The 18,962-nt window shown below is 44.6% G+C and overlaps 1 long non-coding RNA gene and 1 pseudogene across 1 annotated transcript in view; both read right to left on the bottom strand.

Annotated features, from left to right (window-relative positions):
• The window catches only part of LOC112823087 (uncharacterized), a 25,638-nt gene extending 6,713 nt beyond the window's left edge, over positions 1–18,925 (bottom strand). Inside the window, exons 1-3 of the long non-coding RNA XR_012378205.1 lie at positions 18,853–18,925; positions 12,070–12,156; positions 6,258–6,384 (exon numbers count right to left, since the gene is read on the bottom strand). This is a non-coding gene — a long non-coding RNA (uncharacterized lncRNA). The remainder of the gene's footprint in view (positions 1–6,257; positions 6,385–12,069; positions 12,157–18,852) is intronic.
• On the bottom strand, positions 2,520–4,359 carry LOC112823086 (fas-activated serine/threonine kinase pseudogene; annotated as a pseudogene).
• Positions 18,926–18,962: the final 37 nt, after the last annotated feature.

The raw sequence follows: 18,962 nt of genomic DNA, 5'->3' as shown, positions 1-18,962 counted from the left end.
ATTTCATCCCAACCCTACGGGTAAACACTGTTAACATTTTAGAGTTTATCCTAGTTTGTTTCTGAAACACACATCTATTTATCCAGTATCTATCTGTCTATATCTGTTACATATCTACGTTAGGGGCTGAATTGTGTTCCCCGCAAATTTAACATTTTTCATGTTAAAATCTTAAAGCATCTCAAAATGTGACTGTTTTTGGAGATAGAGTCCTTAAAGGGGTAATTAAGGTAAAATGAGGTCATTAGGGTGGGCCCTAATGCAATATGATTGGTGCCCTTATAAGAAGAGGAAATTAGGACAAAGACATGTATAGAGGGAAGGCCACCTGCAGACACAGGAAGAAGGAGGCATTTATGAGCCAAGGAGGGAGGCCGAAGAAGAAGCCAATCCCGCTGACACCTTGATTTCAGATTTTTAGTCCCCAGAATTGGGAGAAAATAAACTTCTGCTGTTTCAGCCCTCCAGGCTGTGGTACTTTGCTATGGCAGCCCTAGGAGACAAATACACTCGACATAATTGCACATAAATTATATGCTTTCAAACTCCTTCACATTCCCCTTTGTACATAAACCTCCCCCCCACCCCACTTTCTTTTTTGGCTGCAAAGAAATCTTCTTAAGTTTTTGCCTATATTTTTTTTAAAAAGCAGTGATTTTCATTTACATTTTCTCAGTTTCTAGTGAGAATTAGAATTTTTTTTCACACGTTACTATTTGCTTCTGTAACTTCACTATTTGTGCCATTTATCTATTTTCAAAATCATTTTGTTCCCTTTATTTCTAATGCGAAGACATCTGTATGTTATGGATAGCAACACTTTGTTGCATAAAATGTGAAGATTTTTCTCCTGATCTGCCATTGGTATTTCGACTTGTTTTATGGGGATGTTTTGATTTATAGAGGCTTTACATTTTTCTATTTCTTCATGAGTTTCTATTTGTTAGACACTATGCTAGTTGTTGCGGGATATAGCATGATAAGCAAGTCAGGATCTCAGTCCTCAGGAGGATTATAGTCTCTCGGTTAGTTGAGGCAGGTACATAAATATGCAGAATACATAGCAGCCTATGCAAGACATCATGAAAGAACAAACACTCAAGCTGGGGCAAGAAGGTGAAGAAAGACTTTACAAAGAGAGCATTCATGGAGCATCTTGAAACATGAGGTGAGCCAAAAAAGCATGTCTAACTAGTACCCAAAACCTGTTTATTAAAGCCTCCTGCCCACAGAGTCTGAAATAGCAGCCTCAAGGGTATTCCTTTATTTGTTTGGTTGATGATGTTTAAGAGTAGCAAGGTAGGGGTGAGGTGTGGAAATAGTAGGCAAGAAAAAGCGGGAAAGAGAATGGATCTGCCCTTTAGGTTTCTAGGGAAAGGTCAGAAAAGAGCAGGCTCAGCAGGTGGCGGTGGGGGCGTGAGGGATGACATCAGGGCTCCACCTTCACCCCACGCAAGTGATGAACTTGGGGCTCTAACCAATTCTGAACGACTCCCTGGGTCTTGTCGGTACAGCTCAGGAGCACTCAGTGTATTAAGTGAACACATGTCCATGTGCTATGGAGGCACCCTGAGTCACATTTGGCCATGCCTATGAGAAAGCAGTTCGCAGAGTAAAGGAGGGTGCATATGCAGAGGCGCTGTGCCTGAGCTGGAATCCTGGCTAGCACTTTCTTACTCTGGGACTTCCCTACGTGGTGCCTTTACCTTTCTGTGTCCCAAGTTCTTCTCTGATGAACTGGGATTAATAAAAGAGCCTGCTTCATGGGCTAAGAAATCAAGTGGGATAATACATATAAGGAATTTAAACCCGTGCCTACGCTAAGGACGCGATACATATGAGAAGTATTATCTTACAGTCTTTGTCAATCTGCCTACCAGAAAGCATATTTTGTCTTCTTATTAGCATCTTTGTCATACAGATAGGGAAACTGAGCATCAAAATATGGATCCAGGGGCGCCTGGGTGGCTTAGTCGTTAAGCGTCTGCCTTAAGCTCAGGTCATGATCCCAGCATCCTGGGATCGAGCCCCACATCGGGCTCCCTGCTCAGTGGGGAGCCTGCTTCTCCCTCTTCCACTCCCCCTGCTGCGTTCCCTCTCTCGTTGTCTCTCTCTGTCAAATAAATAAATAAAATCTTTAAAAGAGAGAGAGAGAGAATCTGGAAGGAAGTAGCATGATGCAAGAAACTCTCATAAAGGGGCACCTGGGTGGCTCAGACCTGGCCTTTGGCTCAGGTCATGATCCCAGCATCCTGGGATCGAGCCCTGCATCGGGCTCCCTGCTCTGCGGGAAGCCTTCTTCTCCCTCTCCCACTCCCCCTGCTGTGTTCCTTCTCTCGTTGTCTCTCTCTCTCTGTCAAATAAATAAATAAAATCTTTTAAAAAAAAAAAAAGATGGATCCACTCCCCAAAGTCTGGCAGATAGCAGAACTTGTATGTAGACCCAAAATAGAAGATCCTAGAACAAGGGTTTGTTTTTTTTGGGGGGGGGGGAAGGAAAGGGACTTTAATGAGAAACCAAAATATAGAGAGCCAAAGTGCAAGCTGTCCACCCCCCCATTGGGGGGGTCATTCTGAGCCCCATGTGCACCCCCCTCATCCCCTTTCCGGCCCCCAGTGGAGGCCCAAGGCCTGGAGCTTCTGCCTCAGGTAGCTCTTGAGCTGGGGCAGGCTTCTCTGTGACTCCAGTTCCTCGAAGGGTAGTGGCAGGAGCTGGTAGCCCAGCGGGCCCAGGTGCCACTCCCGTAGGGCCCGGGAGCCCAGCAGCACTCGGCCATCCTGGCAGAAATGCCAACATTCCCGCAGCATCAGCACCACCCTCTGGGCAGGGTTGTGGGTGGTGGACTGAGAGGCAGCCTGGCCCTGGGGACAGGACCTGGGAGGTTAGGGTAGGAAGGGGTCCTGGGTCCTCACAGGAAGCACGGCACCAGAGCTGTGCAGTAGCCTGGAGGCACAGTCAGGTTCTGTCGGTACTTTTCCTCCCCTAGCAGCTGGCGCAGCCCCTTCCGCCACTATATCCTTATGACTGTACTTGCAGCGGGCACGCTGCAAGGATCCTCTATGAGTGATGAGTGGCTGGGGGAAGATGGGCACTTGCTGCCTTCGGGGAAGGCGGGGACCCCGGTATCCTGGAAGCTCCAGCTCCACAGCCGTGTCTAGCAGGGAGAGGTAGGGCCGCACAATCAGGGCATGAGGGGTGCCGCTGATGTGGCTGATGAAACTTGGGGAAAAGACAAAGTGCAGGGCTCTGAAGGTCAGGCACTGAAGCTGGCACAGTGACATCAAGATGTTGACAGTAGCCAGGGGAGCCAGCCGTGCTTCCCGGGCCAGGATACTCTCAAGGCAGGGCATAAACTGCTGTTCCAGGGGCAAGTAGTTCAGCCGCCCAAAGGGCAGGACCAACTTCTGTACCACCTTGCTGCTGAGCTGGGCTTCCTGGATGACCAGGAAGTGGGCAATGGCTTCCAGAAGCTGGGGCTCCCGCAACCAGTGCCGGGCCAGGTGCGGGGCCAGGAGCACCATCATGTGGGGAGTCAGTTCCCCTGGCCTGGTCTCTGCCAGGCTGCGGATGAGGTGCTGCGGCAGACGCCTCAGGAAACGGAAGGCAGCTCAGAGCAGCTTCCAATCTTTGCCCACTGCGCAGGCCAGGGGGCAGAGTGGGAGGTGGCTTCGTAGGGAGGTAGAACCTTCTCTCCTGCTCCAGCGCACAAATCAGGGGCCCATCTGATGGGAAGCCAAGTAAGACTGCAAGGTGCAGACACACGTGGATGTTGTGAATCAAAGGAGGGGTAGTTTCGGATGATGAGCTGACTCAAGTCCTGTAGTGTGGCCTGCCCCATGGGAGGGGGCCGTGGCTGAGACCCCAAGAGCTGGCCCAGATGACGAAGTGCCACAGGGTAGTGATGGGCGCGCACCTTGGTTGGGTTCTGGCCGAGCCAACGCAGCAGCTCCCCAGGGCTCCTCGCCTGTTCCAGAAGCTGCTGTAGCCCTTGCACAGGGCCTGCATGGAGGCCTCCTCCAGGAGGCCGGTCCCCCCACTTGCTGGGCCCCAGATAGCAGGGCTGTACTGGCGGGAGCAGCAGCAGGCCAGACAGCCGAGCAGCGGAGGCCTGGGCAGAGAGCAGGACTCGAAGCATGGAGTTGGGTGATGGAAACCCTGAGGGTCAGCCCAGAAAAGGAGGTGAGGTTTTCTCCAAAGGGGAGAAAAACCGGCTATCTACTCCCGACCTCACTCCCCATTCACAGGGCCCTGGGCTCAGAGCAACCCACTCGTGCTCAACTTTCCTTGTGACTGCTCTGGTCTTCTTCCCCACCCCGCCCCTCTCTCGCCTCCTTCCATCCTTTGAAACAGCACCTTCCGTGTCCTCAGCCCAGTGATATTTACAAAGCAAGTCCACATGCACTACGTATCACCTCGGAGGCTCGGTATGCGCCTCTGAGGTGGTAGGCAGGGCTGGCGCTACCTCGATTTCACAGCTGGAGAAACCAAGGCCCCGAGAGGAAAAGAGGTTAAGCCCGAGGTCACGAATCGGGCCCGTGGTCGTGCCCAGCCTGGAGCCCCGCTTGCCCCGTCGATACGCCCTCCCGACCACCTCCCCCTCCCGCAGGAGGTGGCAGCGGCCAGGAGGGTGGAACGTGAGCTCGGCAGCCTGGCGGTCCTGGGTTCCATGCTGGGCCCTCCCACCCACCAGCTGTATGACCTTGGACAAGTGGCTTCATCTCTCTGCCCGTGAAGCGAGAAAGCAGCGCGCACCTCGCAGGGCGCCCGTGGAGCCTGAGCGCGCAGCTTTGCCATGGCGCGGAGTCGGTGGTGTCAGGGACCCCCACACCCACCCGGGCCCGGCAACGCCAGGAGACCGTGGTCACGGTCGCCAACACCAACTCCCGCCGCCCTCCCGTAGCCCGCCCCGTAGGCGCCACCCCTACATGGCTCCCCAGGCCCCGCGCAGGTCACTCCCTCAGTCGGTCTCGGGCCCGAGAGCCGGGCTCCCCCACCCCCGCGCCCTCCTCCTCGGCCGGCCACCGAGCGCGCCATCTTCCTAGCAACCCCCGGACCGCTGTGCAGACGCTGATCGCGGCTCAGCCCCTGACAAGCACAGACGTGGCTCCCGTCCTAGAACAAGGGTTTGTAATCCCCACACTGTGGTCTCCCCTACCAGCAAGCACACACTAGCCAAGAGTATAGAAGCATTTTTTTTTTCTACTTCCTTGGCAGAAATTGTTGCTTGCATTGGGGTAGTTTCAAGGTAAGGAGAGCAAAGCCAAATAGTGTCATCTAAAAAAGAGGGGGTAAAAAGAAATTTTCTTTAATATATTCTTCCAGGCTTATTTAATTATCCAGATAAATGAAACCTTAGATCTACATATTCTTTGGTGCCCATAGACCAAATATAAGGGCACACTTACTTGCTGAAGTTGTGTTGGTGTGATCTTTCTTGGCCTGGAGCGGGAGGCCAACATCCCTCCAAATAGCCACAGAGCTAGCACTTTATGACCATTGGAACTGGACCCCTCAGAAGGCAGCCAACAAAGGCAACGGCCAACGAGGTCGGGAGTTTTCCTTTCTGTACAATTCTTTTTCTGTCTGATCACTTGGCAGTGGGAATTATTTAATCTGATTTGTAGCCTCTATATCCTGCCAGAACCTCACATTCTCAAAATATTTTAGAAAGGAAATTTTACACTGCCTGTAAAGTAGAATACCTACTTGAGATATTCTTAACAGAGGAGCTGCTGCAGTGACAAAGAAGTTTCATCCAAGAAGATGGTGGGGAAATGCCCAGGGCCTTGAAACTCACATGGGAAGAGTCAACTCAACTGCAAAGACAGAAGAATTGCAGGCAGCTCAGGAGAATTTTGACACAGCTGTTAAAGGACATTGCAGAAAGAGACTTTCTCCCACTCCTGTTCCCCAGAAAGAGCCCAGCCATGAAAGAAAAAGAATTCAAATGTATCCCCAAATGCAGAAGGACATTCAGTGCCATCTCATTGCTTCAGCCAGTTCTTCCTTGGGTTCTAAAATTTAATACAACACTGCTTTCAATTAGAACAAGCAGTTACTTTATGTGGGGACAGATTAAGTTAGTGTTAGTGTTCAGACTCCCTTTTTGGATTTTCAATTCCCAACACTGAGATGAAAAAGATGTTTTGCAGCTCCCTTACTTCTTCCAGCTTCTCGAAGCCCAAAGATCCAGAATAAACCACTGAGTTCTAAGCCAGGTCTATTACAAACCCCACATCCTTGGCTTTAAACCCACCTTTGCCACCTTGGAGCCATTGATGAGTGCTCAGGAGTCTAGGTCTTCAAGTCAGGGATGCACTATCCAATAGTATACAGTAAATGTCATTACCTCTCTGTGTCTCTACATCCGTATCTTACAGATCCTGAAAAAAAATTCAGATAGACAACAGATGATGAGGTCATAATAAATGTATTAAAGGAATATTCTTTAAAAGGCATATGCTCCCATATGCTTCCATTTGAAACTTATGTCACAGAAAGAATAAAATCTTTTTTTTCCCCACACACTGTTAAGCAGAAAACATTCAGTCTTATTAGGACAATTTTTAGGTTTTAGTGGTTAGAGCTAAACTATATAGCTGGACCAATAATCTTGCAGTGCATATTCTGTTTATTGGAGAGGCAACAAAGTCCTGGGATTTAAAGTGCTGTAAACTGCCGTGTTCAAATCCTGGCTCTACTGCTTCCTGTGATTATGAACTTGTTAGAATTATTTTGTCAACACACAGTTAAGAGAAAGCTGTTTAAATTTATTTGCACTCAATTCAACTAAACAAATAATTACTGAGTACTTGTTATGTTTCAGAAATTATGCTTGGCATTGCAGAGCCTCAGAAATGAACAGGACATGGGAGGACTGCCCCAACAGCTTGTTGAGAAGAGAGAATAAGAGGATCAAACACACACACGTATATAACCGTAGCACAGGGTGAAATGTAAGAAGTCCCATGAAAGAATGAAAGAATCACCAATAATTGTTCAGGGAAGGAGAATGGGGAAAGCCCAGATCGGGTAGGAAGGACTGGGAGGAGTTTCAGGAAGAGAGAGAGGGTAGTGATGGTGGCAGGAGGAAGTGGAAGGCAGGGCTGGGCCTTGTAGAAGCTAGAAAAAGACAGGGCATGCTAAAAGAACATGAACTGATCTGCTCCAGTAGATACACAGACCCTGAGAGAATTAAGACTAGAATTTAATATATTAAAGATCTGGAATGCTGGGTGTGGAGTCCTTACTTAACTCCAAAAGCAATAAAAATGGGCAACATTTCACTGATATGCACCAAGTGCCTCTGGAAGCTTCTAGAAAGAGATGAAATATTGGCTTAAACTCTAGATGCAAAGATACTGAATCAATAGGAAGCAACATTATGAGTTTTCTTATGTGAAAATAGCGGATTAAACTTTGAATGGAAATTTATAAATTAATTTACAATTTTTAAGAATGTGTTGGAACTTTATCACATTTTACCAAGAGGCAGCTTCTCTGAAAGACCTTTTTTTTTTGCAGGAATTGAAATAATTAAATTGAAGATTCAGTGTACCTTTTCAATCATTTTATTAAAAAACTCATTCTGGTTTTCTCTGAGGGAGAGATAAACCACTGCTTAAGGAAGTGGCTAAATCTTTTTTTAAACTACTGTATTCACTATAAAATATATGACACTATTCCCAAATAACACCTAATAGAAGCTGGTTACATCAAAATCAGAAAAAAAACTTGCCCTTTCAAAACGAGCTTTTTGTGCTTGTCTTTAAAGCAGATGTTAGAAGTACAAGGGTGATTGAGATATAATCTAGAATGGGAGAAGAGCTTATGAACAAATTATCATTACAGCACAGTAATGAAGGGCTACACATTGTGCCTTGGTGGAGGAGGAGGGCTTAGCACAGCTTGACTGAAGGAATATTTGATTTGAGTCTTGAAGGTAATAGGAGCTATCATGTGAATATGTGGTAGTGAGCATGTTCTCTCTAGACTGAGGGAACAGTAGGTGCAAATGCTTGAAATTAAGACAAGCACAAGCAGCTAATTGCTGGAGAGCAAATGGTTTGATGTGTTTGGGTAACACAAAAGCTCTTGGAGGCATTTAAGTGGGGCAGTGGTGTGCTCCCAAGTATCTGCTAGGTTGACAGTCATGGTGGGTATGTAGATGCCGAATTGTAGGTAAGGAGAATCGGTAAGAGACTTGATAAAAGCAATAGTCCGGGTAAGAAATGACAAAGGATGAGACCTATTGTTAACTATGCGATTGAGTGTAACTATTAAATGAGATATGCATTCCAGGAGAAAACTATTTATATGTGTATTGCATTTATCAAGATTTATGTGTGTACTATTTACGATTTTATTTATTTATTTGAGAGGGAGAGCATGAGTAGGGGGGAGGGGCAGAGGGAGCTGGGGAGCAGGGAGCCAGACTCTGACTCAGGGCTCAATCATAGGACCCTAGGATCATGATCTGAGCTGCAGGCAGACACTTAACTGACCCAACCACCCAGGTGCCCCGACATTAATGTGTATATTATGAGTTCCAGTGACTGGAGAAATACAGCCAGATATAGCTGGTAGACGGTTAGAAATAGGCACCTGGGAGTCAGAAGAAAAGGGACATAGATTTGACAGGGATTAGAAAATAAGTTGTAGTTGGAGCTATGGAAGGAGATAATCATCCAGGAGAGGGTATAGAAAAGCTTTTGTGGACTTGGAACCCAGCACTGTGTCTGGCAATGAGTAAGCACTCTCAAGTGTGGTATCTGTTGTGTGGATGATTGATTGAATGAGGAAACAGATAAATGTCTACCATTCCCTCCTGGAGAACATTCCTCCTTGGAATCTAGGACTCCGTGTTCCCTTGGTTTCTCTTATTTCTCTGTTTCTTGTCATGCTGTTCTCTTTACCTCTTTGTTCTCTTCATGTAGAAGCTCCCCAGCTGTCTATCTACAAAGACAAATATAAGGCAGGATCCCTTCACTTAAAGACTTCACAGTCTAACAAGGAACCAATTTATAAAACTCCAAGAAAGTCAAGTAATGTGAGAAATAAAGTGTGCCCAGTGAAAGGGTCTGGTATACATTCAATGGGAGTCTTAGAAAGGACAGTTTCAATAGAAAATATTTCAGAAACAGAAATCCAGATTGCTGTGGGATGAAGAATAAATGGGAGGGTGAAGAAGAAGAGATTGGGAATCATTTTAAGAAGTTTAGTATTAATAGGGTGGGAGGTGATAGAGCCATATCTGGATGGGGGGGCAATGTCAAAAGTTGTTTTGTTGGGGCAAAAGGGTTCAGGGCATGGAAAAGTTGGCCAAGAACCTAACAAAGCATAACAAATATTGTCTTTGACCTCAAGGAGCTAATTATTTATTATAGAAAACAGACATGTAAATTGACCAGGAAGGTAGAATGTGATAGATGTTTTGACCAGCCTGGAATGTGCCAGTTGGAGAGTCTGCAAGGTTGTCCTGAAGAGAATAACAATCCAATGCCTGATCTGAATCTAAAAGAGAATAGAACCTCTGCGTGCCGATGATAGATACCAAGGGGAAGGGGATGCTGGGTAGAAGAAACAGCAGGAACAAAGGCAGAGGAATATTAAAAACATAAGGGTTACAAGTAATTTGTCATTTTCTCCCAGCGTGTGGAATACATTTTCATTTCATTAACAATGACTTCTGAAAAGCAAGGTTTTAATTTTTCTAAAATTCAATTTAGCAAATTGCATTTTGTGTCCTAAAGAAGCTTTGTGTAATCCAAGTCGTGATTTTATCCTATATTTTCTTGTATTATTTTTATAGTTTTAGCTCTTAAATTTAAGTCTATGCTCTGTTTAGAGTTAGCTTTTGTATATGGTGTGAAGTAAGAGTTTATTTTTTCATTAGGGTATCTAATTGTTCCAACAGAATTTGTTGAAAAACAATCATTTTCCCATTGAATTACCTTGTCACTTTTGTTGAAAATCAATTAACTATGTATTTATGGGTCTATTTCAGACTTCTCTTTTGTTCAGTTGATTTATATGCCTATCCTTATGCCAATATCATGTGGTCTTCATTACTGTAGCTTTACTGGAAGTCTTAAAGCAAGTTGTACAAATTTTTTCCAACTTTATTCTTTTCCAAATTTGTTTTGGTCCTTTGTATTTCCATAAAAATGTTAAAGTAAGCTTCTTATTTTCAATAAAAAAAAAAGCCTAAAACTTTTATTGGGATTTCATTGAATCTACAGATCATTTTGAGCAGACAATATCTTAATGATATTAAAGCCTTCATACTATGAACTTGGTATAGCTCTCCATTTCTTTAGGTCTGCTTTAATTTCACTCAGCATTGTTTTTGGAATTTTTAGTGCATAGGTTTTATATATTTTGTGGGATTTATGCCTAAGAATTTCATATTTTTGATGTTATTATAAATAATTTTTTAAAATGTCCCACTGTTGGGGTACTTGGGTGGCTCAGTCAGTTAGGTGTCTGACTTTGGCTCAGATTATGATCTCAGGCTCCTGGGACTGAGCCCTGAGTTGGGCTCCCCGCTCATCAGGGAGTCTGCTGTCCCTCTACTTTTGCCCCTCACACATCCGTGCTCTGTCTCTCTCAAATAATAAAATCTTTATTTAAAAATGTCCAATTGTTTGTTGCTTGCATAAAGAAATAGAATTTATTTCATACTGATCTGGTATCCTGCAACCTTTCTAAACTTACTTATTACTTTTTTTTTATAGACTCTGATAAAGGACTTACATCCAGAATATACTCAGCAATAAGTGGACAAACAACCTGATCTTACAAAGGCAAAGCTTTTAGCAGGCTCTCCATCAAAGAAGATATACTAGTGACAAATGTATGAAAAGAGGTGAGATATTCTGAAGTTGAGAAAACACGAGGCTGGAGAGAGAGGTAGATCACAGATGATCACACTGTCCAGTTTAATATTTTCCTGGGCATATTTATAAGCTATAGCTACTAAAATGGCAGATTAATAACTCAGACAAAGGAGGAACTGGTTTCTCCTTTGGTAACAAACTCCTCTGGTTACTTATGAAAACCTTACTGTAATGGAAACACTACATGAAAATCTCATTGTCCATAAAATATTACAACACAAAGGGTTTGGGGTCAAGTCCTATATGAAGACCCTTCAAGACGCCTCAATATCTTCAAGATAAAGTTCCAGCTCTCAGACAAACAGTTTCGGCGATCTAAACTCACCCTCTGGGTCTCCTCGCTGTCCCACCGTCCTTCCCCTACCCCCACCCTGGCACCTCAAAAACCGCCCCAAATACCGATCGCTTGTTCTGGTTGTTCCCAAACTTTTCTTTGTCTTTAAAAGCCTCTTTGACTTTGTTAATCCTCTTCGCTCCGATTAAATGCTATTCTCTCCATTCATTCTCTGGTAAATTTCTCTTCTAGAGGTTATAAATGCTTAGAGGCCACACAGAAAACACAAATGAGTAAAGCATCCAAGGGAGTGGGGAGCAGAGGAGCAACAACCACCAACATATATTGTTATGTAAGACACCCAACATATAGAGGGCCCTTAATAATGGTGTCCTTAATTAAAAATGGCATTAGACCCTAATTATACAGCTGAGGCACCATAGAGAATGCAATACTATTGTAACTTTTCCCAACCTGTCACAGTGGAGTGGAAGTGTTTACATATTATGATATCTTGAATTTTTTCCAGTAGCTTCCTAAGTTAACTCCTTCGGAGACAAAGAGGAAATAGCTAAGTTAAGTTGTCTTCTTGCAAAGAGCACTGTTTAAGGAAATGATGATATTTGGGGCCATCAGTTCTATTCAGAGAGATTCCATCTCTTCTTTCTAGGAACTTCTCATCAGCATCAAACACATTCATACAGACAGACATATTGGAGCACCATTAGGAACAAAATGGAAACATTAAAGCAATCCATGGATAGTCAAGTAATTGCATTACGTGAAGGTCAAGCATAAGTGGATTTGTAGTGGAAGGAAGCAGTGAGTACCTAATCAGGGCAGAGATCAGGAACTGTACTGGAAATTGTGCAGGGCGAGGGTACAAAATCACTTACCTAATCAGCCCTGGAAGATTTCATGGGACGAGTGGGGAGTCAGTAGCAACCATCAGCCTGAGTGGGAGCTGAAGAGTCTCTTGGTGTCTTCGAAATGTATGATTTTTGAATTAGTGAATTGAAGGCTACACATTAAAACACATTATTATCAAGCAGGGAGGATTCCTTTTCTTTCATCTTTGGCTCTAAGATGGTCCTATAAGGCCATCCTTACCACGTGAGAGTATCCTTTTACGAAAGTAACATTCTAAAAATGTATTCAATAGTTTAACTCCTAGTTAACTCCAAGTTTCAATATTTAATTTAAACATTTTAATTCCCGGTTTTATAACATGTCTTAAATTTGCCCGCAAGATCAGGTGTTTGCTGTTTTTCTTTGTTACCAAAGTTCTTGAAAATATACAGGGACAAATCTAATGTAAAAGAAAGCATTTTTCGACTCTAAAGCAAGAGATGTCTTGGGTCTCTGTCTGGATGAACTTCATTTTATGCTATCCAAAATTTGTGAGCACAAGAAACCCTTTAGATAATTAGAGCTAAGTTTGAACCCTCTGCCCACTGGATCATATTAGAAGGAAGGTGTATTTCAAGAAGAGGGGTATCCCTGGGTGCTTGGGTCATGTGACCTGACAAACTTTTATTGGGGGCAGAGATGTTACACCCAGTCCTATGGAGAGCCCACACGCTCCTTTGGCAGTACATTCAAGATCCCTGGGGGAAAATTCTTTCCCTGTGTGACTAAATCCTCAATGCTCTAGTATTACATCGAATTTCTTAGGTTGTTTCTTCAGTGGAGGTGTTCTCTAGCTGTTTGTCAAAGAACTCTTGAGATACACAATTTGAGGATATTACATTGCCCCCTCTTAATATGCCCCCTCCAGTCAGGTCCTTTAATCTTTCTTAAAGGTCTTATTTTCCCAATCCTTTAATCATCTCTGTGGTAAAAAAAAAAAAACTAAGTTCTCATCCCTTTTTGTCTCACTCTAGACGAGGTACTGACTGGCCTCAGTCCTGTGGGTTATGTTTATGTTTCCACCCAAGTGATACCTTCCCAGTTTAAATTGAAGTGTTCCTGTTGACTCATCATGTCTTTTTGAAAACCAACAATAACAAAACACAGCTATGGACAGAGTTCAAGATAAGACCGAGTGTACAAGTAAGCCAGAATTATCTTTCCTTTGTATTACTCCGGGTCCCTTTCGGGCCCCACTTCATGGGAACGGGTGAGCCTCGATTGTCCATTTTCACCAAAATAGCATTTACTAGAGCAGGAATATTAACTCAGGTAAAGCGAAAGGACTGTTCCTTTCATCTCAGCAGTTCCACACCTACTCACCTTCCCAGTGACTTTTTATAGAATATTAGTTTGCATTAAAAAAATCCCTTTAATTGCTTGGGAGAAACACTTCACGGCCACGCTCCAGGCCGATCCCCTGTTGCAGCTGCTCCTACTTAAGGGATAATTGTGGCCTCGCTCTTTTCCAAGGAACTAATTCTGCTTTTGAAAGGATTTGTCCTCACAGTTTATCCTGATGAGAGAGGACTGGATTATTGCTGTGTAAAATAGCTGAAGAGTCCCATTATGGCTATTATGCCACAAATGTTGTATATTGTTAAAGATCACAGTGCTGTCCCACACTCAATGGTAAGATGTGCAGGTTTTGGCCCCCTTCCCATATTATGTAAAAAAATACTGCATTTTATGAGTCATTTAGTACCATGTGAGGTATCTGTGGACCCTATATCATTTCCTTCAAACTTTCCTCATCATTCTGAAATCCTTTATTTTCTGGTTGAAAGACTTACAATCTAGTCATTTCTCACTAGTCTCCCCAGGAAATAAACTTCAGTACTCTCTGTTCTCCCACTGCATTATATTATGGATTGCATATCATTCTATTTTACATTTAAATTACTTTAGAAAACTATTAAAAAAAAAAACCAAACCTCTGGACAGCAGTAAATTCTAACTGGTAAATTGAGAAAATGTAAACGTTCCTATCAAAGCCATTGATGATGTTTCTAGAGTCTTGAAGACGGGTAGGATTCAGCGTTGATTAGGCAGTAAGGAAAAAAAAGACATACCTATTTCAGCCATAATCTTGTTAGGAAGGTAAACCTGTAAACACATGCATAACAAAATGGCTTATAATACAAGGTGGCCCATACGAGGTGTTCAAATGAATGGTATTTTAAAAGAATGAGGTTTCCTTCTACAAGAGACGCTGAGGTATCAGCTATTACTGGAAAGCTCACCCTTAAAGAAGAGGAGGCCAGTGAAGGACTGATATTAATTTTGTTATAAAATATAGCATGCTTTGATTTTAGTTTCAATATTTGGCATTTCAGAATAAATCCTTCTATAAGATCTTTCATCCCCATTGTCAATATAGAGAGGGCTATTAACCCTTAAAGAAAATTAACTCCAAAAGTTAACCAAAAATACCCCTCAAGAAGTGCCATTTTATTGTTGTTGTTGAATGATTTTTATAAGACTCTTATAAGTCATGGATAGGATTGACTGTGTAAAGGATATTTTCCCTAATGCAGAACATTCTGTGTGTAGTTTGGAGACATTACTACAAGGTTTAGGACTTACGTCCACAGTGCAAAGAATCGGTAAACATAAAATGTGGTCAATGGAAACAAGTGCAAATTTGAAAACACAACAATTATGAAACTATAATTAAAATGAAGATGGGTAGTGTTGAGGGAACAAAATGAGATGCTAAGTGTGGTTTGTAATTAGTGGTTAGGGTTTCCAATGTAACTTGTAAAATTAAATAAGAAAGTGAAATGAAATGTAAAGAAATTATGACTAGGTCCAGGACATAGTATGCATTTCAGAAAGGATAGCTGTCAACTCTTTTACATCAGCACTAGTAAGGAGATGTTTTGTTCATGGACACACATTTTTTGGTAATGAGAGTTCCTAGTTTAGATGACCAAATTGTAATTTGGGTCTCTACAGCAATTCATTCCTGTTTTGTTAGAATAACTGAGTCAATTGCCACACTAAGTCTCTGTAAAGGTAGTGCAGATGATGGGGACCTGGAGTGGTGACGCTCTATGTCCCCCTGTGAGAGGCAACACAAAATAACAACCCAGCCAGGAAATTCGCTCACACGAAAATTTTGTACTTTTAATGTTCCCTTTGTGTCCATGTTTATCTTTCCTCCTAGACCACTGGTTCTCAATCTTTCTTGCAAGTGATAAACCACTGGACAGCTTTTAAAAACTCCTATGCCCAGATCCTACCCTAAATGGATTGAAACAGAATCTGTGGGGGAGAAGCCCAGGCATGAGTATTTTTCAAAGTGTCTAGGGTAACTCCACTGACCAAAGTTGGAAATACTGCTCTAGAAGACTAGAACACATCTAAAACAGAAACTATTTTAAGTAATTTGTTCTTACATGTCAGCTTTACATAATATATAGCATAGAGCTTTACTCTGCTTATATGTCTTTGTTGAGTAATATACAAGTGAATGGATGGACAAATAAATTAGTAAACTTAGCCATGATGTAAAGTTGAATGTCCTATAAAATGAAAAATAATATAATGCCTCTCTACTATTTTTATCTCCCAAATTAACAAGATTTACTCATTGGTTTAGCTATTCATCTTCCCCCAAGTTTTTCTTGGGAGAACTGCTCCCCTTTCATATGTGATGGGCCTTGGGTGGAACATCATAAGGAGAATATTTTTTTCAGATCACACTGAGATGATCTTCACGGTCTACTCTTCATGTATGAGTGATTGAGGTTAAGAGCTTTTTTTTTGAACTAACAGCTCACATTCCCACCTGAGCTAGGAAAAAACTCAAGCAATTCTGTCACACCAGCTGGGTGTCCTACAATCTAACTCAATTCTGACAGTATCTCCCTGGAGATAGCATCAGATCCCATAGGCTAAGGGCTCAACCCCACAAGACTGCTGGCACTGCCCCAAGAACAGGAAAACCACTTGAGATGCCAATTGAAAGCCCAGGGTTTTAACTGTGCTTCTGACCAATCAGCTATCAATCAGAAGTTCCCATGACCCCCTCCTTGGGTTTGATGACTTTAGTAGAGTGACTCACAAGACTCAAGGAAAACAGTTTACTTACTGTTTACCCATTTATTATAAAAGGATATGATAATGGATACAGATGAACATCCGGATGGAAAGGAAGCATAGGGTAAGGTATGTGGGAAAAAGCATGGAGCTTCAGTGCTCTCTCCAAGAGAGCCACTCTCCATGACATCCATGTGGTCACTAACCCTGAAGCTTTCTGAATCTTGAACTTCAGGGATTTTTATGGAGAGTTCATCAAGAAGGCATGATTGATCATTAACTCCATTTTTATCCCCACGCACTCCCCTCCCCCCACCCATGAAGTTGACCTTCATGGTCTACTCTCCCATGTATGAGTGATTCGAGTCAAGAGCTTTTTTAATCAAAAGCTCACATTCCCACCCCTCACACCACACCATGCACAAACATGCCACTTTGACTCTACTGATTGCACACAGAAGAAACCAGGTCCAAATTAAGTAGAGGGACACATAGTTCCCATGCATTTGGGTTTCTCCTCAAGACAGAGCAAAGTTGTAGGTCTAGGGAACAAAGTATAGACATCATTGTCTTCCCTAGGTGTCAAAATGTTGATAATGAAACTTTTCATCTTCATAGGGCCATCAAACAGACATCAACTACAGATTCTAAGGAAGTTTTCACAATTGAATTTTGAAATGATGTAATACGTTGGTAATAAATGCTGAATTGATAGAAATTTAAGTTTGGAAATATTTAAGTTAAATCCAAAAGGTTTTTTAATTGTGGAAATACCTATAAGCGTATTTTAGCATCTACAACTTTATTTTGAACACTGACAATACAAAACACAAAACATTTAAATTTTATTATAAAGACCTTTATTAAGAGGGAAAGCATTTTCTATTTTTTATTTTATCTTATGCCTCAAAGGGCCTGTAAATATGGAGTTTCTTCTGAATCCAGTGGAGAGGAATTCTTTTTTCTTACTGCCCTCTTTCCCTACACAATTTCCACTGTGTCAATCTTGAGATAAGGAAAGCGCTGGATTTTTGCAACTTATAAAAATGATGAAGGGAAGAAAGGAAACAATGGTTTAAGAGAAAAAGGATGCAAGGAGTACAAAGCAATGCTTAGTAAAAGGTTCCTAAAAAGCCACATATAGACACTCAATGATGTTATCATTTCTTTTACTTTCTTCATAGATTTTCTTCCAGATCTCTCTGATTGTACCTGACAGGTGCTCTCAATTGCAGAGGAAACAACATAGCTGTGAGAAAGTTGTACAGTGCAGTTAGCAATCAACATGCACTGTACAGTGGCGTGGGGTGGCAGAATGTTATTAGTATCCTCCTTAGCACCAGAAACAAGTGGAAAGGATGAAGTACTTCCAGGCTCCTTTGCAGGGTCTTGGGCCCTACTGCGTGCGACTACTTCCTACTGGGAAGGTAAATATCACCCACTCCTGCCTGGACTTCCCACCTAGGACAGAGCCTCAGGGATAAATCTGTTGGACTACAGCCAAAATACGCGGATTTTTTTTTTTTCCCAGCCATCTGGAAAAAAACGAAGTTGCAAGTTTCTGAGTTTCAGAGGTAAGGCGGGAAAACATGATTAGTGACTTCCTCCCACTTAGCGACAAGAGAAATGGGGAGGCTGATTCCAGGTCTTCCGTGCCTCTCCAAGAGCATCACTGGGCTTCCAATGACAAAAAGACAATCCCATCGGGGCAACTAGCAAGCCCACGTGTTTTCCCTCTAGCCTGATCTTGTGTGTTGATGATTGTTTCCCTATTTACACTTTGATTTACCCCTGTGGTCTTTTTAGAGTCTCTAGGGCTGCCTTAGCTTTGCGAACCCTCCAGTGGGTCACAGATCATTGGGAGGTGAGGGCTGGGGGCGGACGAGAGTGACAGAAGGGGGTAGACTCTTAAGCCCCTCCACACCCTGCCACCCCTTCGGGTCCCTAGCCCAGTAGCCCACTACAGCGCACAGATGATTCACGCTCCCTGCGGGTTCCCGGTCCCCAGGACCGGCGCTGCGTGGACTAGCCGCCTCCACCAGGGGCTGGGAGTAGGGGTGGGGACGCAGAGATGCGAGTGGGGAGAGCCACGAAAGGGGGGGTGGAGGACGCAGAGAAAGAGGTGGGGACCGCCGCGGAGGGGGCGGTGGGAGCGGGGTGGGGCCGGGGCGGGCCCGGGGGCGGGGCTGCGGGGCGGGGTGCACCACAGCGCCCCCTTGCTGCGCGCTCCCCGCCGTGCCCCGGGGCCGCCGGTGGTGGGGCTCCGCAGCCCCTTTGTGTGCGACGCTCTGGCCGGGGGGAGCGCGGCTCCGGCCCAGCAGAGGCTCCGCGGGGTCCCGCCGCCCCGGCCCGGTCCCGGCCGCGCTCTCCTCCTCTTTCTCCGCTCCTCCCTCCTCCGGCCCGCGGCCCCCGGTCCCCGGCCCCCAGCCCCCAGCCCCGAGCTTGCAGCCATTGGGCTGCGAGCAGCCCCGCGTCCTGCCGCGCACCCTACCCCGCCCGGCCCGGGGCGTTCACCCCCCACTCCCGCCCTGTCCCCCTCTTCATTCCTCCCCCCATCCCAGGCCTCCAAGGTGGAGAAAATAAACTAAAAGCAGAGCAACTCAGAGACTCTAATAAAACGCCCAGGACCTAGAGCCCGAGCGCGAGCGCGTGTGCCGGGCGGCGAGGGGCGCGGGAGGCGGGGATGGGGGGGGGCGGGCGGGGGGACAATGAGCGCATGAAGTTACCTGCCCGGCGGCGGCGGCGGCGGCGGCGGCGGCGGTGGCGGCGGGGCCGGGAGGCGGCGGCGGAGCAGGCTGCGCGCTCGGCGCCGACGGGTGCGCGCCGCGGCTTGGGG

This window comes from Callorhinus ursinus, unplaced genomic scaffold, assembly GCF_003265705.2.
Source record: "Callorhinus ursinus isolate GAN/ISIS: 27379988/994484 unplaced genomic scaffold, GSC_fseal_2.0 scaffold5, whole genome shotgun sequence".
Lineage (NCBI taxonomy): Eukaryota > Metazoa > Chordata > Mammalia > Carnivora > Otariidae > Callorhinus > Callorhinus ursinus.
This window is presented reverse-complemented; position numbering and strand designations above follow the sequence as displayed.